Below are 21,208 nucleotides of genomic sequence, written 5' to 3'. Positions count from 1 at the left end.
CTTTGTTCTGTGCATTCCTATTTAATGAAAAGTGTTTCATCCATTGAACTTGCAATATTCGAGAACACATTTCTTTAAGCCCTTAAGTAATGAAATGAGAAGATCCTTGTTACAGTAAAATTATGTTTAAAGGTTTCATAAACCATTGATAACAATTTCTGTGCCATTTGATGCAATAATCTGCCTGAAAAGAGTATAAATATAAAAACACATAGTAGTGATAGCAAAAGAAAATGTTGACATCATTATTGACTTTAGGCATTGTTATGGCATGAACTTTAACAAGGAGGGATCCATGTAGCTGGCGAGTGTGCAAACAAAGAAGAAAAACATAAAATCGAGCCACATCTAGGGAGCACCCTGACAGAAAATCTGAACATTAAAGAGTATTAATAGAATTAGAAAAAAGTATTACTCAATTTAAACCACCTTTCCCAAAGCCTGGGGATTTTGCATATTGAAATTTCAAGTGCTGAATTTATTTGTAATAAAGTGCCTAAAACTATTTGTATACTATAGATGTCAGGTTTACTGCTAGAATCCACTGTGTAGTCCAACTGGAAATCTTCACCATTCATATTGGGGATTACAGAGTGATCTGGAAAGAATATCAATTCTGATCAAACTCTGAGTGGTGCATTGCTCTTTTTTTGTACTATGTATGGACTTCCCCAAAAACCACCATATTCAAAAACACAATGCTGCTTAAAATTGTACAAATACCCGTGTCTTGTATTGTACTTCAATGATTGCTTTTGAAATGGTGTCATCCAATCACATGTGCCCTGAATACATTGGTAAACAGGGTGCTGAGCAAGTAAATCAACTGATTGATACTGTCATGTTTTCTCTTGGACACACCATAAAGAACTATACTTTGTCTGGGAATGTCTATAAAATGCGTCTGTTTAGCATCACTTCAGGGCCCTCATTCATAATGCCATGCGTAGAATTCACATTAAAACATGGCGTAAGGACAAAACCGTAAATGTGCGTATGCACAATAAAATCCAGACTGAAGCTTTTGCCATTTGAAAGTAGTTCAATAAACAGCATGGCTGAGGCAGCATGTGCTTGATGCTGTATGTCGATAATTCTGTTTCCGATCAGATTGCACACTCAAATACAGTGGGATAAATAGTCTGAGTGGTGCATTGAGAGGAACAATGCTAAAGCAGCTATGGTATTTGGAATAGTTTGGCCATTCCTAAACCATCTATACATGAGGCCCCAGGTCTTACCTCTGAAAAAGGTTAGGGACAGGTTAGCACATAGGTGTTGAATTAATCTTCTTAGACTGACATTTGGAAACCCTCCTGCTTTGGCTATACCTCTTGGCCAAAGTTCCTTGTAGCTATGCCCACCACTGAAATCTTGAACATGGTTTATTCAATTTCTATATGCTTGATCTCTCTCTGAAAATGCAGACCTTCTGTAGGATAAAGTTAAACTCATCTGTGTGGTCTTTTCCATCACATCCTAACTGTCTTTTTAGAATTTCCTGGTCTGTTCAGTAGATGCTTTTTCTACCTTAGCCATCTCAACACTAAGATGTGATCAATTCACAATTCAACACCTGACCAAAAATGTCTTGGCTTAGACAACACAACAAAGTCTGTGATTAACCTAAGGCACTGTAGTATTACGTACCCTTCACTAGTTCGATTTAGATCAGATGGGCAGTTGCTTCTAATCAAACCTCTTATCATATTTCTGTCTAACCATGTGGTCTTCCAAATTATCCTGTAAAAGTTCAGACTCAATTAATAATTTGTTTTTGTTTTCACTAACTACAAAGCAAAACATGAGAGTCAGGTTCAGTGCCAGGTGAACAGATAGACACTGATTGGATATACTAGACATTTTTAGAGCATGCAGCAACCTATAATCAGAAATTTAATCGAGAGAAAATTTGCATTCAGAAAATATGGGTACATTAGTGAATGAAAAATGCAATTAACATATTGGATTAAATCTTGAATTTGGCATACCTCTGGATATTTTATATGTCTGTTTCTAGAATGTTGGTATATCCTTATTAATAAAGCTGCATGAACAGATTTTTTATGTAGAATTTATTTTAATTCAAGTCAATTCTTTTACTTCTGCTACATCAGTAATTTTAAATTCAAATAGTTGTCAACATTTTGTACCTTTTCATAAGTAATTTTCTAAAGTAAAGATGTGACATTTATTTGTATATCTTTCCATAAAATAATACTTACGCTCATGCAGCAGCTCTATCACTGTAACATAAAATGTCACAGTTTTTTTTTATTAAAGTGTGTAATGTGTCATGTATACTGATGGTTGTTGCATATGTCTGCAAGTGGAAAAGATGTGTTGCTTGTGTGATAGTATATCCCAGTTCAAATATATTCGTTAATACATACATAACATTTTTATCTGTTTCTTGGTGAGTTTATATTTCTTGGATAAGAAATCACCTTGTACCATTACTGTTGGAGTAAGGGTAATATAGGCTGGTTAAGGGTGATACAGTCCGGGCACAAAATTTCAATGAGATCTCACCCAGACTTGATAAGGAAGAGAAATATAAGAAGCCTCATATATAAATGTTGCTTATGCACAAAAATGTTGTGTATGCCTGTTTCCACACACACTTAGCAATGTATTACAACTAAACTTGGCATAAAGCTACACACATTTTCACAAGAGCTTCACACCTTGTATACTAATGTTTCTGCTCGGTTTTACAAACAGGGGTATGCAGCATTAAAGCAGTGCTACTTTTTTTGTGTGGACTCCCTTTCTTTTTTACATTTGCATCCATGACATGGGATTTGTCAAATACACCGAAAATAATCGGATATCGTATACAAATTTAATTCACTTAATTGTAATCATTCTTTACCAATATAATGGTGCACTAGGGTGGCACGGTGGCACAGTGGGTAGCGCTGCCACCTCGCAGTTAGGAGACCCGGGTTCACTTTCCTGTGTGGTGTTTGCATGTATGCATGTTCTCCCTGTGTCTGCGTTGTATTCCTCCGGGTACTCCGGTTCCTCCCACAGTCCAAAAACATGCAGGTTAGCTGCATTGGCGATTCTAATTGTCCCTAGTGTGTGCTTGGTGTGTGTGTGTGTGTGTGCCCTGTGGTGGGCTGGCGGGTTGGATAATGGATGGATAGATGGTGCACAGAATGGACAAACTATTCCAACTAACATAGCTGCTTTAGCATTGTTAGAAGACATTGCAAATAAATTAATTAGAAGAGAGTGTGTATTACAACTGGCTTCTAAGTTGATTTCAGTTTCCAAGAGTTATCCTCTTGGAGCTGTGTGCTGAACTGGCACTGACTTTAAAATGTCAGACTTTAAGGAATTGAGCTCTACCTTCTCCTTTGCAAGTTCTGTCCACTCTCAGGTTTTTAGCCAAAGGAACTTTTCAACATGAACTTACTGAACGATCGGGTATTTCACAGTCATCACTAAAAGCGCCCATTTACAGCAACGTCCAGTTTTCAAAATGTTTGCTATTTCAAAGGCACTGGACAAAATACATCATCCTTTGATGAATCACTGAAAGAATGAGCTAGCATTGCATCATCAATAGCAGGAGAGCCTATAAAAACGACAGTTCCACATAGTCGCAGGTGCTTTTTCCAACTAAATAGGCAAAAGGCAAGCAGTCCTTTTACGGATAGCAAGTCACCTCAAAGAGCCACGTAAAGAGCAGAAAATATATCTATTGTGGCGCTTGGCACCAACGCTGCACTATAAAGGCGCCGTAGTCCACAGAAAGTATGTTACATTGTGCAAGCATGTATTGAACTTCATAATGTTGTATACAATCGTGGATTGCCAGTACCTGCGATATGATGAACTTGACCCTTACCCTGCAAATGATCAGCCAAATCGGGTAGCATTACAACTTCGTTTGAATGTAATTAGCAGAATGTTAAAACAGATACATATATATATACACTCACCTAAAGGATTATTAGGAACACCTGTTCAATTTCTCATTAATGCAATTATCTAATCAACCAATCACATGGCAGTTGCTTCAATGCATTCAGGGGTGTGGTCCTGGTCAAGACAATCTCCTGAACTCCAAACTGAATGTCAGAATGGGAAAGAAAGGTGATTTAAGCAATTTTGAGTGTGGCATGGTTGTTGGTGCCAGACGGGCCGGTCTGAGTATTTCACAATCTGCTCAGTTACTGGGATTTACACGCACAACCATTTCTAGGGTTTACAAAGAATGGTGTGAAAAGGGAAAAACATCCAGTATGCGGCAGTCCTGTGGGCGAAAATGCCTTGTTGATGCTAGAGGTCAGAGGAGAATGGGCCGACTGAGTCAAGCTGATAGAAGAGCAACTTTGACTGAAATAACCGCTCGTTACAACTGAGGTATGCAGCAAAGCATTTGTGAAGCCACAACACGCACAACCTTGAGGCGGATGGGCTACAACAGCAGAAGAGCCCACCGGGTACCACTCATCTCCACTACAAATAGGAAAAAGAGGCTACAATTTGCACAAGCTCACCAAAATTGGACAGTTGAAGACTGGAAAAATGTTGCTTGGTCTGATGAGTCTCGATTTCTGTTGAGACATTGGGCATCGTTTAAATGCCACGGGCTACCTGAGCATTGTTTCTGACCATGTCCATCCCTTCATGACCACCATGTACCCATCCTCTGATGGCTACTTCCAGAAGGATAATGCACCATGTCACAAAGCTCGAATCATTTCAAATTGGTTTCTTGAACATGACAATGAGTTCACTGTACTAAAATTGCCCCCACAGTCACCAGATCTCAACCCAATAGAGCATCTTTGGGATGTGGTGGAACGGGAGCTTCGTGCCCTGGATGTGCATCCCTCAAAACTCCATCAAATGCAAAATGGTATCCTATCAATATGGGCCAACATTTCTAAAGAATACTTTCAGCACCTTGTTGAATCAATGCCACGTAGAATTAAGGCAGTTCTGAAGGTGAAAGGGGGTCAAACACTGTATTAGTATGGTGTTCCTAATAATCCTTTAGGTGAGTGTATATATATATATATATATATATATATATATATATATATATATATAGTGGCAGTAGGGGGCGCTACTGCTCCCTTAAACCCTCAGGGATGACTCCAAACAGCAGGTAAAAGTCCAATACTTTTTATTTTGACTCACAGTGCACCAAGCACCTTCCACACTACTCATATAATAAATCAACACAATAACCACTCCTCCTCACCCAGACACTTTGCTCCTCTCCCACCCAGCACAGCTCAGTGTCTGGACTGAGGCACCGTCCTTTTATAGCCCCTGACCTGGAGGTGTTTCTGTCCCATCAATCCATAGTTCCTAATTTCTTCCGGGTCAGGGCAATCAGTCCTTTTATTCAACCCGGGAGCACGACAGCTTTTGTAATATTGTCTGAAACAGAATAAACAGACGGTGGTCTGCAACTGACCTTTTCACATCAACTTTGATATATGACTGCTTTTTTTTTTATTTTGTGCACTGTGCGAATTTGTAAATTTGAACTTTCGAGTGTCTTCGTCACACTGTATTACTACATTAAATTCTTTTTTTTGCTTATATCTCTGCATAAGCCAAAAAATATTACATTTTCCCTTGCCTCCACTTTTGCATTCGCTGAGATTCTTGTTTTTTTTGCCATTGTCTGTTTCAAAACACTGAACGGAAGGGGCTATTTATATTGATTTACATATTCAGATATGTAAAATTTGGGGAGGAGTCAGAGTGGCACTGCAGACGCATGCTTGTGCAATAAAATTCATGTTGATTAGGATTTATGAAATGCTTATGTACAGTTTTATGCATCTGAATTTTTTTGTACCTACGCACATTTCCAGCTTTGTCCATATGCTATGTTTTAGTGTGAATTCTGCATACAACGTTATACATGAAGCCCAGAATGCAAAATTTCTTTAAGTCCAGTCTGTACTTCTATGTTGAATTCCTAGTACCCCTTAAAAGTGAGATCTTCTGATAGTTGACTTGAGAAAACCTAACAAATTGTTTTGAGTTATTGGGTGTTTAATGGTAACACATATTTGTCAGACCTTACAGAGTGTCTTTCTAACCTCTCCTTAATGTCATCAAGTTAATAATCAAATTATCACTGTACTCACTGACATCCTAAACCACACATAGTAAACATTTACCTGGTCTGAATGGACTTCTGATGAACTTCTTTTTCACTGTTTCTTTTGTTAGAAATTTACCCTTCAGCTTATATAGGTTCTCATTCTTTACATATAAAGATTACATTAGGAAGTGTGCACATGAGCCTTAGTTGGTAATGTGTGTTTAATAGGTTGTTCCAAGAGCATAATTGCTTTTGTCCCCTTTTACTGCATTCTGATTTTCCAAATGAAAATAAATACTTTAAGTATTTCTTATCTTGTTTAACATGGAGAAGCTATTGGATGAAATAAAAGAGCAATTGCAGCAGAGTAACTAGCAACAACAAGGCATTTATTTATATAACAAGATGTCAAAGAGAAAGTTGCAAGAAAAGAAAAAAACATATGAGATTAGGTAAGAATATGAATGCAATATAAATAAATAAATCATAGGATCTTATAAACACATACATACATAATTAGGAGAACAGTAGCATCCTGATACATAATATCATAATGTAAGTCTCTCTAGATAAGTCTAGTAATAAGGTCAGATGGCCGAGAGGACAGAATAAACAAAATAAAAAGTCTAAGTCCCACTGGGCATTCTACTAAACATAAATATGCTCAACCATTCCTCATTTTTTCCATGCTTCATCTGAGAGAATTCAATGCAGTTGATCTTGTGGACAGCTAGGGCACCTGCCTTCATTCCAGCATCACAGGTGGATTCACAGTACCTCAGTCAGGTATTAGTGGCATGAATCGAAAAATGCAGATTAAAGCAGAAATGAGTAAAGATTGCAAATCCATGATCAATATGATATTTCTATATCTGTATAGTCTATTAAGAGAACTGCAAAAGCAGTTTCGTGGCTTAAAGAATGAACTTGGCATCATCAAGGTTGACTTAAAGGAAATTAAGGAATAAAAAAAGGTTATCACTGAGCTTAAAAAACTAACCAAAGTAAATAAATTGGATCACTTCCTTGAATAATAAGCTGGTGAAGCTTTAAGATAGGGCCCATCACACTAGTATCAACATTTTCAGTTCAATGTAGAATGTGGATGAATCTAATTCTATGGATTTAAAAAGCACTATACTCAGCTCTGTTTTTATATCATTGCTTAACCACCCCCAAAAATTGTGTAGCAATTTCAGCACATTTAGATCAAAAGCCTGATTCTTGTTACCAGAGGCATGCACCCCAGTTGGAAATTGTGTGCCCTGGTTAGTCCCTGCCTTTTTAATTTTTTTTTTTAATTTAAAAAAACAAAAATATCTTTCTATGGAGAAAATCATCCACAGTATAAATAACGGAACAAAATCCATTACATAGTCAGCAAACCTTCATGCATGTCATTTTTAATAATATCCTGAAGAGAACTACTTAGTAGCTGTTACTACTACTGTATTTCCCTGAAAATAAGACCAAGTCTTATATTAATTTCTACTCCAAAAAATACACTAGGGCTTATTTTCAGGGGATGTCTTATATTTATTCATGTACAACAATATACAATTATCCAAATGCAGTCATGTCATCTTCTTCTGGAATATCGTCATAACTCTCCACATTCAAACCCTGAATTCCAGCTTGAATTTCTTGCTACTCCAGCTGCTTTTAGCATCTTCCAGGACTGATGTGCGTGCTTCGATGTTTGATGAATGGTTCGATGTAGTGAAGCAAAATGCTGACAAAGAAATGTATTTGTAGTGCTTTTATATTCAAGCGTCACATATTCCCCAACATAATGACACTATATATTTTAAAAGTCTCACGTACCATCTTCTGTGCAATTTTTTTTTTTCCTTGCACCTTCACAATGACATGTAATACATGTATGTTATTAACAATGTATGGCAGTGTATTTGAGCTACAGAGGAAAAAATTAAGAAGATGTTGAAAATGTCTGTTTTGTGATTAAAGTGGAAATTTCGGCTTTAACCTCATACTTTATCTTTAAAGTAGACTGTCGTAAACGTCATCTTAAAACCAACCCAGTTGTTAATTGCTACGTGCTTCTGGGGCTTTCTCCCGACCTGACAACAGCTGCAAGCAGCAATAGATCGCCACACAGAACAAATTAAATGTATGATATTCCAACTCCCTGCACATTTAGAATCCTTAGATTTATACTTGATATCACTTTCATGATGAAATGCATTAAACTATGTATTGTATGTTACATTTTACAGATAAATTGTTAACTTTGTTCAAATAATGAATACTGTTAATAGTTACACATATGCGGATGGCACGGTGGCAGAGCAGTAGCGTTGCTGTCTCACAGGGTGTCATGTACCTCGTATTCCCTGTCTGGAGTTTGCATGTTTTCCTGGTGGGTTTCCATAGTGTGCTCTGTTTTCCTTCCAAAGATATTAAGGTTTATGGATTTGGTGACGCAAAAATGATGTTAGTGTATGTGTGTGCTTGTGTTCACCTTGTGATGAGCTGATGCCCCGTCCAGGGATTTTGTTTTCCGTCTTGTGCCCAATGCTTGCTGGAATGGGTGCATCTCTGGATTGATGGATGTAATCATTAAACATCCTTTTCAGAGATATTTTGGCAAGGTGTCCTTGGAATTTAATGAATGTTTCGGGCACACGCATCGCATCGCATGAAGTATAAACCCGGCCTTAGGCACCTTACTTTTCAGCTGACAATCTTGACTAGGGCTTATTTTTGGGGTAGGGCTTATATTACAGAGCAGCGTGAAAATCATGCTAGTGCTTATTTTTGGAGTAGGTCTTAATACGGTAGTACATGATTGACCATTATCACAAGTTATCCATTTAGCTGCTTTTACCATTTGAAAGCAGACAACTATTTAAGTCGTTGGTTTATTTGGTATATAGCAGTTTAGTTGGACCTTGGATCTGTATGTATTATGCTGTGGTGGGGCAGGAAACACAGAGTTGTGGACAGAAATTCAAAAATCATATTGTTTCAGTATAGAGACAGGTTGAAAATTAAATAGTGTGATAAAAAATCTGGCAGCAGACAGAGAAAGGTTTGAGGATGGTCACTCTGTATACTGAAAAATCAGCAATGAAAAGAAACACATCTTTACAGGAGCAGAGTTCACGACTGAACTGACTAACAGATTGAGACTGCTCTATAAATATGGTGGGTAGGAGGAAGAGGTGGAGTCAGGACAGCCAGAACAGGAACTGATATGGTAGGAAGGAGAATTCTGGGTAGTGGAAATGATATCAGCAGTGGGTGGATCAATGGTGATGTCATTAAGAGTCTGGGTCTTCAGCTGGGCTGCAGACGAATAAGAGGAGAGTGGATGAGGTGAGAGCAGCAACCCCCAGGTCTGGCTGACAAATCACACTATTTGAGCCTGTAAACTGTCCCCCATACGCACGTGTGTGACAACAGAATGGTAGTCCAATGCCAGACTTTAATAAAAAAGTCGAGGGACAAAAGCAGGACCTTCTTTTGTGGCATACTAAGATTGGTTTCCTGCTACTAGCAATGCGACAGTGCTAATGTATGGGCATGTCTGGCTGTTTTTATAGATCTTGTAAATTTTGATTAGACATAAAAAAGACATCATAATTTATAGGAATATTTATCTTGGGAGTTTTTATCTCCTCATTGTAGTTGCAACGTTTTCGAGGTGGCAGGGGACACCACAGGGATTTGAGAGTCTCACTGTAGTAAACTGAAAGCTGTAAGCTGAATTTATAATGAAACCAAGGAATATCTTTTATTTATCACTTACATTAAGAAAGGGGATTCTTTTTTGGAGCATCACTTTCTTCAGAGGTAGGTCAAGGTAACATTTTAAAATGAAAAAAGAGTTGCATTTCTAAAATAGTTTAAACCCCCTGATTTTAAAGTGCATCTGCCTAACTGAACATATTGAGGGTGCATGAAGAAGTGGTGAGAAAGAAAAGGGCATTTCAAGTGCCTGGCAGATGCAACATCACAACTTCCCTCTTAGTTGATCTCAATTTGCTTCACTTCAAATTTGTCAAAAACCTTGCAATGTTTGAGAATTTCACCAACCTCGGTTAAATACTTTAAGTCAATGGGGAAGGAGAAACAGAACTAGTTTTGATTGAATTATGATGGTGCAATGATCTCTTAAGTGTCCCCAAGGGTTAGGAAATTATCTGCCAACTATACTGTACTAATTATTGTGGCCAAAAATGTGACCTGAGCTGTGAGGCACCAGCAACTGCGCCACTGTGCCTTTGTGAGATAAAATTATACTGCAAGTCTGCAATACTCTGAGTGCTTTATCACTCTCTGAATCTCTTGAGCTCTTATCACTATGACTAACTAACACCCTGTCACACAAGGGATCAGCATTATTTACTCTAGGGATGTACCTGTTACTACTTAATTTGTGTTATGTACATAGTGAGGAGCATAATATGCTTAATCTAGAAGTGAAGGCACAATGTGCAGTGAATCTATGCAGAACAACAAACTATTTTCATAATACAATCATTCTGGTCAGGTAATGTATCCATCCATTATCCAACCCGCTATATCCTAACTACAGGGTCACTGGGGTTTGCTGGAGCCAATCCCAGCCAACACAGGGCGCAAGGCAGGAAATAAACCCCAGGCAGGGCGCCAGCCTACCGCAGGTAATGTATCCATCAAATGAAAATACTGAGTATTTTTTTTTTTTAAAACCCATAAAGTGTGCAAATGCGATGACATCACATATATGTGTAAATGACATAAATTATTCACGCATGCTTGAAGCAGATTAGGCAGCTCCATAAAGTATGGAATGGAGTATGCTTAAAGTGTGCATGCATTAAAGTTCCGTGCATGCACAGTACAAATCTGGCAGGTAGCACAGCTTGGATAGTGACACCCCCATCCAACACGGCTTCTACACCACTGTGATGTTAATGGTGGCATCACAAACCAAGTAAGGCAGTGGAAAAAAAATGTCCACACCAGCTGTACAGCAGCTTTTTTGAGTAAAAAATTTTGTGTGCAAGGAAACGGGAACCCAGCAAATTTTCTCCTTAAAAATGTCTTGGTGAATGCTATTCAATACTCATCATAATCCATACAAAATGATTTTATAGTAGCTAGCGCAGCTACAATTAATCAGTCATGTTCATTCATACAATGATGGTGTTCCAAAACACTGTGTTCATACTGCCTTTAAGTTAAAACATGAAGTATACAATAAAAGTGTTTATGCACAGCATGTATAGGTTTATAACAACATTATTGTCACAAGTACAATGAACAGTGGAATTCATACTTGCATGTGCTAATTAACATATAACATATTGCTACTTCCTGGTGCCATAATAAGTAACGTCAAGATTTTAATCTCCCTTGCCTGAAAAATCGCAGTTAACAACACTATCTACTTTAGAACTCAAATAAGTCGAGATTTTATAAATATGTTGTAGAACAACTTTTTTTTTGGATAGGCTCACAACTGCATACTCATTATGTATATTAAAAGCGATCAGGATGCAGCACTTCAATGCAAAAATAATGTTGCTTGTTCTTTTATCCACAGCAATGAAATTTGTTCATTCTGATACATTGGACTTTATTCTGTAGAATGCAGTCAGGAAGTTTGAACATTGCAAGCAAGTGTGCTACTGCCTTTCATTCTCTACAGATTCTGGGAACAACTGAGAAAGCATGTATTTACTTGAAAATCTAGGCAACTCAAATAATTGTATCCCTCATAAGGGAGATAATAGAGCAACTCACCATGAGGAACTAACAAGGTTAGATGCACAAATACTAAATATTTAAAAGCATGTTCACAGAGACTGGCCACTCTTCAAAACATATCCCCTAATTACTGTAAATGTTACTGCTGTTAGACTTCAGTGTTTCCACAGTACAGAATCTAGACAACAATCAAATGAAGAATTTACACTTAACAAGAACAGAGATATACAGTAAGGAAAGTACAGTGTTTTTTTTTCACCTTGATATAATAGTAAGTAACATTCTGGATTATGTTTTTATCATGTATTCTGTACTTTCTTTGTTATGTGTCCCCCCATAGTGGGTCTATCTGCTGTGCCCTGGGAATCAAGGGAACTGGGAGCCACAATTGTCTTGTCATTGTAAATTCCTTAATTATTTTGACTTAGAAACTGTGCAGATGCTAAGTGGACCGAGAAAGCTATCGATATCTATTGTTGAACTGTTTTCTTTGCTGTGTGATTTCTGGATGGTTCTTGCTCTTTTTGATGATGGTTCAAAAGTGTTTAGCCTTTGCTAATGTAAAAATATTGATAGATTTTTTTTATTAATTGCAGGTGTCTTTTTCTTCAGGATAACTTTTTTCTTGTAGATCTTCATTCACTTCATCTTTCAGTTGTCCACCACAGGCTTTTACATTAAGGGAAACCACTATAGAACTTGATGTAGCTTCTTTCTGGAAAACCCCTAACTCCCTTTCTCTTTCTCTTTGAAAATCCACTTTGTTCAATATGTTTTCATTTAGAGATCTCTGTAACTATGATCAGCAGTGCCTCTGGCTCATACTGTACATTGACAGCTAACCATAAACCTTACAACTAGTCCAGGCTTAACTGCCTGTTGGTTATCACAGAATCCTTAATCTTTAGTTTAGAATTTCTTCCATGGTGTTAGGGTGCTTATCTTGTTTTGATGGATGCCTTGAGCTTTGCATTTTAACATCTCTTGAGTTTGGGGGGATTTTTGTAGGCTTTGATTGGGTGAGAGGTGGAGGAGGGTGTTACGGGTGCATTGGCATCTTGCGTATTAATTATTAAAAGGTAACCTCTTGTTAGTGTACATTTTTGTTTGAAATCTTTAATAAAGATTTGTTTTTTAATGCATTACATAATTATGGAACATCAATTTAAAATATCATTCTAAAACTCTTCTGATTCAATTCAGGGTCATGGGTAGCCAGAATCTATACAAGAAGCTCTTGGGTACAGGACAGGTTTTCATTCCATTGCAGGACACACCCACACTTGTAATCAAATAGAGAAAACTTGTAATTGCCAGTGAACCTTTGAGTATATGGAACAAAAACCAGAGTACCTAGAGGAAAACCAATGCCAAAATGGTCAGAACATGCAAACTCCTTGTATTCAGTAACCAGATATAGGATTCATACCCAGTACATCAGATCTTTTGGGTAGCAGCACTTCATATTCAGCCATTGTAAAACTTACCGTATGTAGCAGCTGATCCAATTTACTATTAAGTCTATTTACCCCTCGTTCTAGGGACACCTTCTCATGTACAGCCCAGAGAACAACCAATGGTCCAACCATTATATCATTCCAGTATATGGATCATCCTCTTCTGCTTGTGGACGCTATGATTGTCTTTCTTTAGGACATAATACAAAATGTGACAACAAGGTGATAAATGAAAACCCATTTTTTGTCTTATTATAAAATATTTCAACGATGATTGTCCATTGGCACTGTTTTTTTCTGCCAGATGTATAATTGAGCTACAACGTATGAAATCCTTAGTTAAATTTTGGTTTTAATATCTAAATAGTGCAAAGTCTAGAGAGATTATTTCTGTGCTACTTTATAAAATTATTCATCATTATCAACAACATGAAAAACTGACAGCAGAATCCTAAATCAAATTTGTATTTCTAGCTTATTAAGTGACCTGCTGATTTCTATACTGAATATCTCTGAAAAAAATTAGCAATTTGAATGCAAATTCTAAGATGGCCACAGCAAGGAAAGCTTAAAGCCTAGAAAATTGTAAGCTTAACAGTTCACTCATAGAATGTGCGCTGTTAGAAGACGTCCAGACTCTGCAGGATTAACTTTATTCATAGCAGACAAGGAACACACAGTTTAATGAGGAAAATGCTTTAAATACAGGAAGGAGCATCTTCCACAAGACCCTAATTGACGGCTTGGAGCTGAAGTAGTGACTGCTTGACATTATCTCAAGTGCATAGTCAACCTTTCTGAAACAAAAAAAATATACTGTATATTAAAGAAACTATATTTGACATGAAACAGGACCCACCAAATCCATTATCACAATTGAGATAAATGACAACAACTCACAAACTACTCGTATAATGAGGACATATAATGGTTGAGCTTGAAGTATTATAATAGGACCTCCTATGGCAAAGTTACCAATTCTGCTTTATAAGTGTGCAAGCTGTCACCTTGTAGACAACTGTTTGCTTAGCCCTAACTAAGTTTAAAATCCTTATCAAATGCTGAAATAAAAAAAAAAACGTAATACACACACAAGCTATCAAAATATGTATTGATCTCTCAACATGATATTCATTTGGAAATAAATCAAGAGGAGGTCTTATTGCTCGAATTTGTGTATAATGAAGAACAATAATTTACTTGATTACTTCTGTGTACACTGCCTATAACAATTATTCACAGTGGATTTATTTTGGATTTTTGACACTGATTAACAGAATGAAGTTTTAATGTCATAGTGATCAAATCAGATCTCTGCAAATTGATCATAAATTGATCAGTTATTCAGATATGTAAAACTACAAATAACTAATGTTACTAATAATCACATCCTTCAAGTCAGTATTCCGTACCTTTTGTAGCCATTACTGCCTTGAGTGTGTGTGCACAGGTCTCTGTTAGCTTTACAAATTTCGACACTGTAATTTTTTCCTATTCTTCTTTGCAAAACTGCACGAGTGCTTTCAGCTTGAATGGGAATTGTGATTGAACTGCCTGTTTCAAGTCTAGTCATAATTCTCAATTGCACTGAGACCTGGGGCCTCATATATAAACGGTGTGTACACACAAAAATGTTACATGCGCCTGTTTCCACACTCACTTTGAGATGTATAAAAACCAAACTTTGCATAAAGCTATGCACATTTTCACTTTTCTGCTCAGTTTTGCAAATGGGTGGCACCCACTGTCAAAGCAGTGCTACTGTTTCTGTGTCATTTGCCTTCTTTTTCATATTCGCATCCATGACGCAGGCTTTATCAAATACACCAGACTTAATTACATATCGTTTACAAATTTAATTCACTTGATTGTAATCATTTTTAACAATATAATGGTGCATGGAATGATCAAATTATTCCAACTACCATAGCTGCTTTAGTGTTGTTAGAAGACATTGCGAAGAATTAGAAGAGAGTGCATGATTATAGATGATGACAGCTGGCTTCTAAGTTGACTTTGATTACCAAGATCTGTCCTTTTGGAGTTGTGTGCTGAACTGGTGCCAGGTTTACAAGGACAGACTTTGATGAATTGTGCTCCACTTGCTCCTTTGCAAGTTCTGTCAACCCTCACAGGAGCTTTTCAATGTGAGCTTGTTGACTGGTCAGATATTTCACAAATATCACTGAGTTGCTCCATGGCAGCTGTATAGGATGGTATTATCTTCTACTCATCCAGATATTTAAAATTTCCTTATACTGTGATTGAACTGGGAAAAATCAAAGTGCAACTCACAGCAACATCTGTTTTTCCAAATGTAATTGGAGTGGTCAGCTGCATGCACATCACTATTGCAATGGCACTCGGCAAGATGCATCAGCCAGGGATGAACACCAAAAAGAATGAGCTGACACTGCATCATCTATAGGAGGAGAGCTTATAAAAAACGACAAATCCACACAGTCACAGATGCTTTTTCCAACTAGTGCAGCACTATTTAAGAATAGTGAGTCACCTCAAAGAGCCATGTAAAGAGCAGTTAATCTATCCGTTGTGGCGCTTGTTGCCAACAGTACCCTATAAAGGCACCATCAGAGAATGAATTTGGTTATGTAAATGAAAGCATTTCCCCACTATTAATGTGCTGCTCTGTAGTCCACAGAAAGTATGTCATTACTGCCTGCAGTCACATCCTCGGCATGGGGATCAGCTTTTCTAATATTGTCTAAAAACAGAATAAACAGACGAAGGGCTGCGACTTTTCGTTTTGACTTTGATATCTGACCACTTTTTTTTTTCATTTCGGGCACCGTGTGACCTTTTTAAACTCCTCACCATGCTGTATCACACCATCACTTTACTGTTGTTGCTCATACCACTGCTTAAGCCAATAAATTGTATGTTTTTCCTTGCCTCCACTTTTTTTCTTTGTGCTTTTGACATTGTCTTTCAACAAAATGCTGAATGGAAGTGGCTATTTATATTGATTTGCATATTCAAATATGTGAAATTCTGGTAGGAGTCAGGATGGGGCTGCATGTAGGCACGTACCCATGTGTTTAATTATACGTTCAATGGGGTTTATAAAGGGGAAGTGCATGGAACTTGGCGTATGCACAGTTTTATACATATGGATTTTGTGCATATGCCATGTTTTAGCGTGAATTCTGTGCACGGCGTTATACATGAGGCCCCTAGACTCTGGCTCTGCCAACCTAGGACAATAAGGTTGTTGTTTTTAAGCAATTCCTCTATAGCTTTGACTTTATGCTTGGGGTCGTTGTCTTGCTGGAAAAATATCTCCCAATGTTCTTGTAGACTGTATAAGGTTTTCCTCCAGGATTTCCCTGTTTTTCTGCATTAATTTTACTCTCAAATATCTACTATGTCCTACTGCAGAAAAGCATCCTAACAACATGATGCTGCCACCATCATGCTTCACAAAGGAAATAGTGTGTTTTGCTTAGATCTTAAATTAAATCTGCTGTATAGTCTGAGTCTCATGTGCCTTTTGTCAAACTCTAACCAAGAAGTGTTTTTTTGTAATTAGCTTTCTCTTTGCTACTCTACCATAAAACTGAAATTGGTGAAGCACCCAGGGAACAATAACTGCATGCACAGTCTCTCCATTCTGAGCCACTGAAGCTTGTAGCTTGCCTCCCTTACTACAGTAGACATCTTCTTGCTTGATTAGATAGTTTTGTGGATAGCCTTCTCTAGGAACACTTATAATGGCACCATTCTGTTTACATTTCTTAGTTATTGTTTGAACTGTACTCTAGCTCAGATATTTTGTGTCCATCTCCTGACTTGTTCTTTTCAAACAATTTTTCACAGAGTTGCCTGGAGTGTTCTTTTGTCTTCATCTTGTGGGTTGGGCCATAATAGTGACTCACAAGTTGGCTGTCACAGATACAGGTGCATTCATAGTACAATCAGTTGAAACCCTTTGACTACAGTCAAGTGATCTCCATTTAACCAAATGGCTGCATCAGTGATGATTTAAGGTGTGTTATATTAATTAAGATGAATATTTATGCAATCAGTTATTTTGTGGTTTATAATTTTAATTGAATTAGACCACCTTGGGAAGATCTGATGATCAGTGTCAAAAAAGCCAGAATAACTCAAATTTTATTCAATGTTGCGTAACAATGAAATGTGAAAACGTCCATGGAGATAAATACTTTGCATAAAAATAAAATGTGAAAGTGTCCATGGAGGTGAACACTTTTTATAGGTTACGGTACTGTTATGTCCACATTTTATATTCTTTTACCATAACACTTTGTGTCTCCACCACCATTATGCCTCTGACACTACACTCTACACTGCTGTTTTAATAGTGTTATTTTGGGCTGCTTATTATTCCACTAGTTATGAACTTCTCTGACCATTGTGATTTTTTCTTTATCACATTTTCACACCTGTTTTTGTGTAAAAGATGAAAATTTAATTAACAAAAACCTCAGAGCCCATTCATCACTTGTTCCACAGAGGATGCTACAGGGAGTTACGCTACCTGCTCTAGGGAACTTCCAGTTGACCTGGAAGTACTTTCATCGAGCTATTACCTAGCACCGGAAGTACTCCCAGATCCAAGATAAACGGAGCCGCTTTACCTCACTTAAGTTAAATCAGAGACAGAAGGAAGAGGGCAAAATTTACAGGAGGATGAAAGTCAAGGAAGAAGAGGGAACAGAGCAGAGTAGTGCACCATTATAATTTTGTTGTTGATAAAGGTATTTTGGAGGAATAAATAACCTTTAATTGAACCATGACTGTGTGTGTGTCAGTTGTGTCTGAGGTGTGGAGCTCACTGATGCCCCCCCTTCCATATATCTTCCACAATATGTACACCCCATAATACCTTTTCCTTGTTTTTCTACAGAAACTGGACATGCAGACAGAAACACCCCAGCCCCATGGTGATTGCTTGTATTAGTAAATCACAATGTAGTTTCATTGACACAATAATAAACTTTCAAATAAACCTATGTTTATTTGCAGTGAAACCTGGCATATCAAATATTAGAAGTTAAATAAACATAAAACCTGAATGATTTATATTAAAGTCAATGCAGCAGGTTTTGAATCAGGTGGTCTGCCTTGAGCAGTCTTTTCTTAAGCTCGTGAAGATGTCTGCGTACATTGTCTTTTTTTCTTTATCCAACTAAGATGTTTGTTTGTAAGTGCTAGCCATTGCACAGGTTTTGTCCTATAAATATTCATAATCATTGGTGTACATTTTCCTTTGGCAAGCTTATCAAATACTGTTGATTTTGTCCCCTGAGAGAATTAAGCTTTCTTGGGCCTTCAAAACTGTCTCTCTGACACGCTGTTTCTTATGTTTCCAAAACACTGTGTCCTTCACATATCTCCTTAACTTCCTCTTCCTCCCATATATCAAAAACTTTGTCATGTAGTGCTCTCAAATCCTTTTCTTTTATACAGTGCCTTTTGATTAGGTAATCCTTTTGAAAAACTACTAGTAAACTACCTAAACGTTCCATCAGCTGAAATTAGACAATTGATAATTTGTCAATGGTTTTGTGGCTTATCAGTGAGACCACTTTGATCATTACCATGTAGTTAAATATAATGACATATTAATTAAAAGGTTCTAAGCACTTAATTCATATCTTCTTACAAAAAGACACACACTGGTTATTCTATCTTGAGTTTAAAGCAGTCTAATACGAATGGCATTATATTAGTATTTGCTTTTACATTTGCATATGTCCCATCAGTCTATTTATCAGTTTATTTGCATACATCCCATCAGGCCTCAAAATGCTTTCCTTGGAAAACACTTGCTCATGCCAGCTTTGTTAAGTTCTTTAGCTTTTTCCTATAAGATCTATACTTGTATGGCATCATTTCTACAAGATATTGGAAACATTCCTTTAAAATGTTGGTCCAGGTTAACCTGATGGCATCACACAGTTTCTCCAGAGTTATCAGTTGCACAATCATACTATGAATCACCCATACTACCACATCCGAAATGTGTTTTAGTGGATTCAGAGTCTATGTTTGTGAAGGCGACTGATGAACAATAAACTCACTGTCATTTTCATTAAATCAGTTTAAGGCGACTTTTATTTTGATTCATGGTTCATTAGCATGCTTGTAGTAGCCATTACAAGATGAGTAAACTTTGGCAATAACGGGATGCACATAGTGATCAGGAATACTCTAATAGGCCTTGGCATACAAGTGATGATTGGTGTTAATGGGCCCAAAGAATGTTAGGAAAACATTCCCCAAACCATTGCAGCAGCACCACCCACCTGGACTGTTGAAACAAGGCAGACTGGATGCATGAATTCAGGCTGTTGGCGCCAAATTCTGCACCCTACCATCAGTGTGCCTCAGCAGAAATCAAGCTTCATCAGGCTAGGCTCTGTTTATCCTGTCTTCAGCTGTTCCATTTTGGTGAGCCTGTGCCCAATGCAGGCTCGATTTTCTGTTCTTGGCTAACAGTAGTAGATCCCAACATGGTCTGCTTTTATAGCTCATCCGCCTCAAGGTTCAATGTGTTGTGCATATTTAGATGCTTTCCTACTCACGACAGTTGTAGAGAGTGGTTACTGTATCTGACTTATTGTAGTCTTTCTGTCAGCTCAAACCAGCCTGGCTGTTCTCCTCCAACCTCTGTTATAAACAATGTGTTTCAATATCTAGAACTGTTGCTCACTGGATGTTTTTTGTTTGGTTGTACCATTCTGAGAGACCTCTAGAGGCTGTTGTTAATGAAAATCCCAGCCAAGCATTCTGGCACCACTTTGGTATCACTGAAATCACTTTTTTTTTTTCTCCATTCTAGAATTTAACGTGAATATTATTTGAAACTCCTGACTGGTTTCTGCATGTCTGCAGTCTATAGGTGTTCCTAATAATTTGTCCAGTGAGTGTATATTCCAATATTAACATATCCCACAAATTAAGCATTGCAAGTCTTATTTAATAAACTTCAAAAAGCACTATTTTTCATTGTAATACACTGCACCCATGACCTCATTTTCCCACCTTAACTTTTAAAGTAGTATGGTTTTGGCAATGCCTGTGCTAAATATCTGGGAAATCTATAAATATCTGTATTTTTTGTCATAGCTTTACATTTTTTTGTTTATTTATGTTATCTTTTTTTGATGTACCCTTAACTGTAGTGTTTACTCCATTAATTTTGTTTAAATGATAATGATTAGAAGTGATTAGCAATGTCAACCCAGGTGCAAAGAACATTGACTGCTAAATGGGGAGCAACTACTTCACTGCCACTTTCGCCTGTTTGTTTATTAAGAAACATTTCTTACAAATGAGAAGACAATTAAATATGACACTGAAGTAATTGCTCCCCTTTAGCATTCAGTGTTGTCAGAATTTGTATACAATTAAGGGAGGAAGTTCCATAGTAAAAGTGAATTAAACAGGAAATGGTAAAGGAAATGGTATGTATTTCAACTTCTGGCAAAAATACAAATATTTCAGAATTTCTTACAATGACAGAACAAAAAGTGACAGCTTGCTAAATAATGAGATTAATTTAAAGAGATTATTGTGTACTGATTGTAATATTGGTTAGAATAACACTCGTTAGCCACAAGGGTCCTCCAGGACTGAAGATAGAAATAAATAATTTTGGTATACAGTAAATGATTTTGGTATTCATGTTCCCTATATATAAGTATGTACCCTACAGCACTACATAATTTAGTTTGTGTGTGTTACATTCCCCGTATTGTTGTTAGCTGTTCTGATCCAAAATAATGGTTAATGGGTATTTCTAGTCAAAAAGCTCCAGCTAACAGCAACCATGAACTTGCTTGTGTCAGCTAGATTATGCTTAGATGCCTTCAACAATATATCCAAATATGTGCAAAGCAATTAGTTTTGACCATCTTGGAGTAGAGCCCATTCTGGTGCCACTGTTTTCAAGTAAGTA

General features: G+C 37.2%; 1 protein-coding gene across 3 annotated transcripts in view; it reads left to right on the top strand.

Annotated features, from left to right (window-relative positions):
* LOC120542540 (circularly permutated Ras protein 1-like) overlaps positions 1-21,208 on the top strand; it is a 270,320-nt gene that overhangs the window by 238,357 nt on the left and 10,755 nt on the right. The window lies entirely within an intron of this gene.

Source organism: Polypterus senegalus, chromosome 13 (genome assembly GCF_016835505.1).
Source record: "Polypterus senegalus isolate Bchr_013 chromosome 13, ASM1683550v1, whole genome shotgun sequence".
In the NCBI taxonomy this organism is placed as follows: Eukaryota; Metazoa; Chordata; class Cladistia; order Polypteriformes; family Polypteridae; genus Polypterus; species Polypterus senegalus.
This window is presented reverse-complemented; position numbering and strand designations above follow the sequence as displayed.